Raw genomic sequence first — 11,246 nt, 5'->3', positions numbered from 1 at the left:
TTAAAAGAACTTTTAAAAGAAGAGGCATTAGCTCTGTTCTTCAGGAAGAGGTCTATTTTAACCCAATTTATATTCGCGGATATGAACTTTCGCGTTTTGTCGATGGTCGACAATTGCGAAACTATCTATATTAGTATACACCTTCAAAATTTCCGAAGAAAAAGGTTTCACAGACCCGGAAGTGCGATAGTTTGTTAAAAAAGTATTTTACCGGGCAACCATAATCGTGGTTAATTTATGTTTATTTTAACTATAACAGGTACCTTCAAATAGTTTAGAAACCAATTTGTACACTTTACTGGATCACAATTCGGCTAGCACTATGTGCATATAAACACAATTTTGTGTACTTCATATTATGACAATGATCTTGATATCAAAACAAACATAAAATTGAGTTTTTAGATGTTTTACAACAATTTATTATATTTTTTGTTGTGCACTAATAGGTGCCTAAAAAAATCCGAATACTTTCGGTTGTGTAACTTTGTGTCAACAACGTCTGGACGTAAAAAAAAAACCAACACTTTTTAAACAATTTTTTCGCAAAATCCTGCAGACGTATTAGTACAGTCCCCGAGGACCTTTTGTGTGCAAAAAAGGTCCATAGATAAATGTTATACCAATGTAAAGCTAAATGTTTGAAGTTTACAAAAATTTTGGGTAGACATGTCAAATCATGGTACGTTTTCAGAAATCCAAGATGGCCGCCAAGATGGCCGCCAAATTATTGAAAATGACTAATACGCAATTTATATGATAAAATGAGTTCTTTTTTTGTATTTATTTTGGTACAGGTGATGTTAAAACTTCACATCCTATTGGAACAATATGAAAATGGAGGCATTTCCATTATTTTTTCATATTCTCAAAAATTATCAAAAATTGATATGGGGCTGACATTTTTTCCTACCAGCTAAGGCATAGCGGTGTAAATGAATATTTTTACCACATACTATAAGGTTTGAACACATTCATACTAATACCACCCTTATTTTTATCTTTATTGTAAAATAATGTGGATTCTGATATTCTTGAAGTGGGTGGGGTAACAAAAAATAAGTCTCTGTATTTTGTTTACTGATTTGTTATGATAATCAAAACTATGTATAGTCAACATGTATTGCACTTTGGCATGTACCTAAAGTTATAAATAATTAAGAAACTTAGACTGATATTTTGTTAATCAATATTCAACATGTTATGTTGCCATGGCAACGGAGAAGTAAAATGAAAGACACAATGAAATGAAATGAAATGACACTTTCAACTTTTAGCATTTAAAGCATGTTGTTAAGAATGACACAAACTTATAGATAGATAATCTGTGCACAAAGCCATGGTAACAATTTGAAAAAATAAATGTAACATTAAAAGAATAGAGTGAAATAAGAATCCCTAAAGAAAGCCCAACGCGACAAAATTGAAAATGATGCAGGCTCGGTTTGATTGAGCCTGTTCAAAAAGTCACATTTAATTCTAGCAAATTATCAACACAGATAACAGCCGATATTTTGAAATTAGATGAATAAATTTATTTCAAGAATTTGCATCATGCATTTGCTTTTTTCAAACTGCTATACATAGAAAAAGGTCATGTCAAATGTGAATGTTGTATGTTTGGAAAGGATAATTAATGGTGATAATAATAAGTAAAAGGCAGTCTTAAGGTAGAAATGTATATAAACATTATCAAATGTTTGAAACTGTACATAGGGTAAACATTTAAGACTTTGTAGCTAAAACCAGAAATGAATAGGTCTCTACCTGGTTCAAATTCTAGGTCAACCAATATCAAATTTTAATGACAATTGAATTTATTGTTGAGTTCAAACTTTTTGGTTGTAGCTTGTATTATGAAACTCATGCTTGCATTAGATGAAATTCTAGGTCAACTGATCTCAGTGTATAATTCTGCATCTAAAATTTTACAATCAAAATACAAAGAGATCACTAGAACAGATTAAGGTCAGCTGGCATGTCATATTGTATCTGTTATCAAAATTTCTTTAGCTTCAAAAACAAGAAAGTAGTTCACGAGGTCTTAAATTCTAGGTCACCTTATACCAGTGGGGCCATGATTTGAACAATCAAAGAAGAACACAAGACAGTTCTTGCAACCAAATGGTTTTGCATTGTGGTTTCTGACATAAAGAGTTTTTTTATATAAAAATCGACATCTAGGCAGGGCCATTTTTATGCTCCCCGAAAAATTATGGGGGAGCATATAGTCGCGTGTGTCCAAAACCTAGTCATGGAGCATCAACCGGTTCAACCGGCTCTTGTTTTAATCCAGACTCATGATCATTATTTGATGCCTGCAAACTTAGCACTTTACGGAGAGTGCCGGATGTGAAATCCAGGCGTCTCTTGTTCCACAGACAACAATTGATCTCGGACATTGAGTTTTACGATCATTTGTCTGTCAAAAAAGTTAGTACTGTAGCTTAGTAGGAATTGGTCATTACTCTTCTGGTTATTTATCCATGAAAGTCAGATAGTTTATCCGACCTTCAAGTTATCAACAAAGAAGTTTTGAAATTGGCGTATAACCCAGACCCGGCCCTTTCATGATTTGAAGAAACATGGTAAAAGTCTTCTAGAAATTGTTTCACATGCTCTAAACAATGGGGTTAAAGGGATGATTTTATAAAGGATTTATATATAAGTTAGCCTATGTAAATCAATTGACCCCTGGGAAAGGTAATTATAATCAAACGGATCATGACTTAACCAAGCTTAGAAGTTGTGTATTATATGATTTATATCGTGACATAAATTGATATGGTCATAGAATGAATGCTTCACACTTAAATATCAAAGCATTTTATTTATGGAGAAGAAAGTTTTCAAAGCCTTTTCTTTATAACACAAAGTAAAATGACTCCTGGGGTTAGGTCAACTTTGACCAGATTGTCAAGATTTGAAAAATAAATTAAAGTTTTTTTGACAATGCTTTTAACCCAAAATCTAAGATCTGGGCATTTAGTTTTAGAAAAAAATATGATTTTAAAACGTTTTCCTATGGGTCTCCATATGAAATAAGTTAACCCTAGGGGTGGGTTAAATTTTCATTTGAATAAATTTTGTACTGGTCTAAACAAGGCTACAACAGAAATAATTAGCTATAGGCATCGGTTTGGGAGAAGTTATTTTTTTTAGCTTTTCCTATATGTAAAATGAAGTGACCCCTGGCATAAATGAATTTGACCACAAGGTCGTGATTTAAGCAAATTTAATAGTATTCTATACTAGGTCCTGCAGTTATGGAGAAGAATATTTTCATGTTTTTCCTATATTTACGCTGTGTAAAGAAAGTTTACTCCAGGACTTCGCAAGAAACATAATTGTGTACTTCTTGACCGTTTACCAACCGCGACCTTGATTTTGGCATAAAACATTTGGGTCAGCCTAGGACCTCTGCTACCAAAGTTAATGTTGCTGCCTTGGAAAAATCTAATTAAACAAGATACCAGAAAGACAGATGTAAAAAATGCTGATAGTGTTGGTGTATCATCGGGGTCAGATCATGAGATTTTGACTCAAGAGTCAAAACTTAAAAAACTTTGTGCTCGATGGGTTCTCGATGGGTTCTGCATCATAACAAAAAGCCACCCATGTACAAAATGCTAAATACCTTAAAAAAGTACAAAACATTTGACAATCGGAGAATTTTTTAACTGCTTACAGGTAATGAAACTTGGGTATATTATTTTGAGACCAAGAAAAATGTCAAGAATAAGCAATGGTAATGCAAAGACCAAGATAGACCAGTCATTGCCAAACGAATAAAATGTGTGGGGAAAACCTTTGAATACCATATTTTTCGATTCTGATGAAGCTATGGTTAAGTTCCAGTTCCCGACTTAGAGCCCTTTGCTTAATTCAAAACAACGCATCTGCTCACAAGTACGCGCTGGTTCAGGAGTTACTAGAAAGGAAACAAACAGGGGTACCATCCCCCATGGCTTATTCATCGGATCTTAGTCCCTATGGTTTTTGTACTTTAAATAAACTTTTAAGTGTTGAAAATTGAGTACCTCTCATTTCGGTGCTATGGGGCGTGAGGGATGCTGCTCCTTTTCATAATCCCTAATGTACAGACTAAATTAAACCGAGCGTACAATTTTCATGTAATTTTGCTGATTAAAATGCTTCGAGGGATCGCTTTTTCAGATATTTATAAAGATAGTTATTCATCACAACAGTCAGTGTCAAGTGCCGTGTGGCACTCGTAAAAAATGCCCCGCACTGCACTTCAGTATTGTTATATTTTTCTGATACTTCTGGAGCATTGATTCCGGCACTTTAAAGTATTAAAATTGAGTTCCGCTCAAGCCGTTGTTTTAAGGGGCGTGAGGGATGTTTTACCCACTATTCCTCAAGTACAGACTCAATCAAGCAGAGTCTGTAATTTTCTGACAATCCTTAAACGCCATGAATTTTTGTTTTTATAATTTTATATTTTCAACAGGAACATACATTGATTTTTAATAATATTTATTTTTTATTACATGTGTTTATTTATTTTTCTTTTGACTTTATCATCGTATAAGTCAGATAAAATTACTTGCATTTTTTTTCAAAAGTGTCTTCTTGCACAAACAATTTATCCCCTGCTTCGCCATGAACAATTTGTTGTTTATCCTAACAAACTGTCTGTAAGAAGACACTTTTGAAGAAAAATTATTACTGTATCTATAACATAATTTTACGGTAGCCCAATACACATATACCGTTTGTTCTTTGCATGTTTACATTTAAACCAGGTAGAATATAGGACATGCTGTTATCCATATGTTGCACCTAGAATGTTGTTTTTTTGCATAACTACGCTCGATGAAATATACAATGTTATCCATAAATACCTTGACAATGCTTAGAAAATTCATTTTGGTTGATATATGAAATAAATTCATAAATATTCACTGTAACTTCAAATAAATAACTGCAATCAAAATAGATAATGAAGTTATATTTAGAAAAGCGAAGAAAAATAACTTTAACTTATGCACACTTACAATTTTACAGAAATTTGAAAATCGCTTGAGCTTGAGCATCTTTTGCATGTACTAACTATGCCTCTGAGATTGTCAAACAGTATTATTTAGTCAAAGAATAATGAATAAACATTTTCAAATCTTCAGGAATGCCGGGTTTATATTTACAGGTACTAAAACTGCTAATTTACCACAAGTTTTTACAGACGTCGAGGTCAACATTACAATTTTCCCTGTATGGGTCCTGCAGACAAGGACAATGATACTTGGACAAATATTAATGTAAAACAATTTCGAATTTGGTGCATGAAAAATAGAATAACAAACCAACAAAGAAAAACAACAACAAAAAAAAACAAGAAAAAAACCCCCAAAAAACACACAAAAAAACAGTCAAATAATCATATCTAGGTTAGATATATATTAAGATGTACATTACTATTTATCATGCATGTATATACGTGCATAACCTTTGATACCCTTCAAAATTTGTTAATATGAATAAGTTTATATTATTTTTTTATTTTTGAAACCTTTTTCATTCATTTAAGCTATGAACAGTCAGTTTAGTAGCTATATTAAACAGGGTTACGCATATCATACACAAATCAATTTTCTAAGCGGTGTAAATGTATTTATGGACGGCACTGTAATTTAACAGGGTGTTTGGTTACATAACAACCTAAATGCACGACGCTTGCAGATAGATAGCAGTTTGAGGGAAATGCACTTCAATTTGTAAAGGATATCTTGTACATTCAGGTAACAGATTTCATTATTTTTATACTTTAACAATAACCTGATGCTTTGGTGATTGCTTGAAATATCCGCAAATACAGTTAAGTAGCACGCTGTTGTACAGGGTCTGTTTTGTTGTCTTCAATGTCGTTTTCATTGAAAAAACCCTGACACTTGAATTTTTTGTTGATATTACATGTATTATGCAATGTGTCCAACCATCTGTTGCAACTCATTTTATTATGACTTGCCGGTTTTTCTCGAAAAAAAAAACGGGAGCAGAACTGTGCCGAAACTGAACCACTGATAGTACTATGTACATTATGTGCACAGTGATTTTTTTAGCAGTAGACTGTCTGGCATGAATTGAGTTTCTATAAATTGCACAATGAAGGGTGGAATAATCCCCTTTTCTCACAAGTGCTCCGTGAAAATGTATTAGGTCGTGCAAGTCATGGTGCTTTGTGGGTGATATATTCATTTTTATTATTAAAAAAACAACTTATGGCCCTTGATGGCATAAGAGTGGACAAACAATAGCAAATAATCTATGATACAATTTATGTTCAAATGAGGCAGTAAGGCAGTCACAGAAGCTTGCTATATGTGCTTGATTACAATATCTGTCATATGAATCAGAAATTATTTACATTTTAATGATAATGACATTAACTCTGGAAGCTCAAAAGCTATCCAAAGTGAGGCATCCAAAAAAAACAACAACCGAACTTACAATATCTCATTTTAACAGTAGAAATCAACTGGAACCCGCTCTATAACTTCCATTTTCAGTCACCATGACATTGACATTGATACGGGTGGGAACCTAAAAGCAATCCCAAGCAAAATCTCCACATAAGCTTGTGTTCGAATTTTTCTTAAATGTTTCTACATCCCTTTTGTCAAAATTGATATAAATGCACGATTAAGTGGCCTTCTTTGCGCATATTGTGCAATTTTGACTGAGTTGTTCTGTAAAGATGTACCTTGTTACATCTTCTTAGATAATGTAAGCAGACCTAAATATCATTACCTTGTAACATTTTCTTAGATAATGTAAGCAGACCAAAATATCATTTAGATAACCAGTTTCGGACAGATGCAAGATATCTTGTGGTTTAAATTTTAAGACAAGGAAAGGGATAATGATACAAAATCATATCCAGATGCTCTTACATTTGTTCATTTTTTCTGGTGTTTCGTATTGTGACGACAGGGATTTTTGTTGTTTTTTTGCCTATAATACAAAAGAGAAAGAACATAAAAACACTTTGCAATCTGTAGCCAGGTGTTCTGATGCTCGATCTTTCCTATTGCATAATATTGTTGTTTTTTGCTATTTAAATTTTAGAATAGCATGCAATTTTAAGCCATCTTCATTCATTATCATTTTCAAAAGTAGAATGCCAAAAGAAAAAGTGGTTGTATAATGAAGTGAAGGTAGATTTTGTAGATGCGCGCCTAAAACCGGTTTAAACTCCAAGTGGTTTAACTACCACTGACCGTTCCAAGGCGGTACCCCTTTGTGTTCCTTCACGTGTTTTTCTTTTCTGTATTGTTACTTGTTTTTGGATGTTTACATGTTTTGTGATGTCTGTCTTGTTGGTTTGTCGTTGACGATAGGTATTTTCTCTCCCCCACCTCTTCCATTTACCCCCCCCCACCTTTTCACCCGTACAGCCCTTTTCCCTTTAATTCGCTTATGGGCCTGTTTTTGTTAATATTATTTCACATTACATGTCCCGCTCCTTTCGCCCTTGTGTCCACTCCAGGTACTTGTTTGGTGCCTTCTGGGTGTCCTGCTTGGGTGTGTCCGAGGGCGGCGTCCTGTGAACGTTGCCTTTGCCTTGTTGATCTTTATTCTTGTTATTTTGTAAATGATCTAAATTATCTTGGTGTTTATCTTTAACTATTGAAGCGGCATGCCTCCAGAATCATGCTAATTTTCATGAAAATTTTTAAAATGCGAGTACATGTATACTAAAAATAAAACATTTTGAAGTAAACAAAACAGTAATGTCCCGTAAATTACTAAAATATGTCAAAATATGCAAAAATAGCCCTATCTGCGTTAGTCAAACTGTAGAAATATTGTGATAAATACTGAAAAATCATTTATCACACATAACATAAATAATTATAACTTAATTGTTTTTTTTTAATTTTCGTAAAATCTTAATTAGTATATTTTCTTCAAGTTCGATTTTCTTGAAATATTTTTGGCTAATCTGGAGGCATGCAGCTTTAAAGCACAATTACGTTGAAGTTGGCAAAGCTGTGTATAAAGTCTTGAATATTTTATTCATAAATCGTAAAAATTAGTCAACCATTTAACTCTTTTGTAAGTTCAATTCTTTATAACACGCCGCGCTGCACGCAGCGTCTAGTAGATATGCATTCGTCTACACAGCAATGGGGAAAATTTTAGATTTGATAAATGTGTATTCTTTTTTGTTTAACAAAATCACACTGTTTTCAAATTTTCTTATAAAAATAGTTTTTTGATGTACAACATGTCACTGAGCTTTAAGGCATTAAAATTAACGTTTAACTGAAGTGATAGTGCCATGTCTGAATGTCATATTCTTTTTATCATTATCTAATTTTATTTACCTAATAAATAACGTGCCAATGAGCCATTCTAAAGTCCTAAACAGTTGAGAGAGGTAACGACTGAGGCAGTGTCACTCACTTCATTTGCTCCGCCCATGTTGAAGTACGGATCCGCCTTAAATTGTCACCAAATTTAATACGATGCTTACTCTGTTTGCCAGCATTCAGTCTTCGTTGACGGAGGGTAGTAAACTAGGACAACTACGATCAATATCACTTCCCTGCAACATTAGGACGAATCATTAAATTGCAAGTTACAAAGCCTAAACCACGCCTACTATCAGAGAGGCGGTTCTCTCTCAATCGTTAGCTCCGAACCCGTGAGGCAAATATGCAATCGTGTGTTTAATCAAGTAGTTTAATCTTTTAGAAATAAGAAAACAATACGAAACTAAAAATTGTTTATATTTAACAATTTATTCTTAACTATTATTTGATATTACAGACATATTTTTGCTATTTGTAAAACAACAGAACAGTTCGTCCTCAAAATCATTCGAACATTATACAATTCGCACCAATATATAAACGGACATATTCTCGACGCAACGAAGATATTTTTTTTACCTCTGTCTTTGTCTTGAATTTATTTTAAGTATACCAATCATTTCAATTTTACTTGTTATCCAGTTTATTTTGCTTTGACAAGACCTTTCAATCTTTGTCGCAACAGACAAACATTTCAGAATTTCAGACAAGGCATTACTTTGGGAATTTATGCATTAGGTTCTACTGTTTCACAAAAATATGCAACGTAATTATTATACAACGAACACATAAAAAGGACATGGAGAAAAAAATAACTAGTGCTTTGGATACTCAACTTTAATAGAAAACGATTTTCAAGGCTGATTTTGTGCATTACCTGTTGATGTGACTGTTCACATCATTTGGCGGCGTCTTTGATGTGAAGCATGTAACGTGTTATGTAAATTATATATTGTGTTACAGTAAGTCAATAGAAATACAAAGAAGCCATTTACGATTTTGTAAAATGATATTAAAATAGTGTTGAAATAAATGCATGCAGTTAAAGAAGAATTAAATACTGGTTATAGCTACTCAAATATTGTAATGTTATCCTAAAATGTTTTATATTTATTGCTATAATGGTACAAAGTGGTTATCAAAGGATCAATATATATATTGTTCAAGTATGTCTGTCATTATTGCTGTTAAAATATTGTAATTCCAAATAAATATAAAAGTATTATCTGGCATACAAATAAAAACATCTTCTATCAAAGGTTAAAATATTCATTTGTTTTGTAGGCTCTGATTTGAAGTGTGATACGCGAGTTGGCATATTGTGTCCAATAAGTGATAGTCATAGTGATTTTGCGGTTGTTTATCGATGATTTATGAGTCTATTATGGGGTACTTCCTATATTTGCGCTTTCGGTAGCGAAAAGTCCCAAAAGCCTCATGCCTCATGGTATTTTACTGGGTTAAATTATTTGTCAATGGGGCTTGACGGCTTGAATGAAAATATGAGACATGCAGTCTAATCGGGTAACACACTTCCTTTCATATATAAGACTCTTTATAGCATTATATTCTCTATGGCATGGTTGTCTCGGCTCAGATTCACCTGCATATTCAAATGTCGGTCTGCTGAGATTGCCAAGCCATAACTATTTGACATGTGAGCTGTATTATATGTGGTTGTATTTGTCTTGATAATGCAATAATGAATTTTGACGCAACTATTTTAAGGACTTTAGAGTAAGTTAATTATCTCGTCCCCAGAATAATCATAATCTAGAATCAATAATAATTAACCATCTAATTAGGTTTTTTTACTTGCCTTGGTCATATATCGTGCGTCCTCCACACCTACATCTGTCTGCCTTAACGGAATGTGGTTGGATGTAAATCGTTTGGTTTTGGTTTTTACGGTTTTTCATTATATCAACCCACTATATAAACATATTTGTACCCAACGTTATTTAAGATTGAAACCTCGTGGCGGTTCCTATATTTACTACGTTTAATACCCCCCGCTCTGTTCGGAATGCAGTGACAACATATAGTTTATTCGGGTTTTACTCATCTAGTATGAGCAGACCAATTATTCCTGTAGTCACGTAGACCTGTGTTGACGCGGTACGCAAGTACGTGGGAGTACCTGGTAGTTCTCTTGCAGATGACTCGTCTATCCCTCCCCGTGTGTGGTAGTCTATCCTTACACATTAGTGGCACAACTTCATGTTTTTATGCGCCGTTGTATAATCTAATCTCTTCTAGACGACATGTGTCTCACGTTTTTTTTTCCTTTTATCTATTCTCGATAGGCTAAGCTGGCTTAGGGTGAATTGTTGTCAACTTGTCGAGACCAATACTGAGGATCATAACCTCGTGTGTAGGCTCCTGCTGGGGTACGCTTTTTACATAACGGGTATACAATAAGTGGGTTAAGGTCTTTCTTATCAAGTCAAAACTTTCATAAGGCTCAACAACGATTTTCTGAGTGTAGTAGCTTCTTATAAAATGACGATATTTTACGACTTCGAAGTAGAGATTTTATCATTTGTAATCAGTGCGCTTGATCTTTACCTTATCAAATTATATGTCTTTTCATGCACTATGTTTTTAGATTCAATTCATTGGCACCACAAAAGTCATAATGTCCTGCGCCAAACTTACCTCTTATTAACAAACATTTTCAAGATGATTCATCATGTTATCCATTGCGACCTTAGGTGCATGTACTTTTTGGATTGTTCACGGCTCATGTGGTGAACGTCTAGAGAATACTATCCAGCATGAGGTCAAAGAAGGTGGTCCTCAAGTAAATTAGCCTTATAATGAGACGGTAGTTGAACAACTAATTTCTAGGACTTAAAGAAGATCCATATCATCACTAAGGTGACTTAGAAGATCGGAGGTTTTTAG

The sequence above is a fragment of the Ruditapes philippinarum genome, unplaced genomic scaffold, assembly GCF_026571515.1.
Source record: "Ruditapes philippinarum isolate M1 unplaced genomic scaffold, ASM2657151v2 ctg7448_1_1_1_1, whole genome shotgun sequence".
Classification (NCBI taxonomy): domain Eukaryota; kingdom Metazoa; phylum Mollusca; class Bivalvia; order Venerida; family Veneridae; genus Ruditapes; species Ruditapes philippinarum.
Note: the sequence above shows the minus strand (reverse complement) of the source record.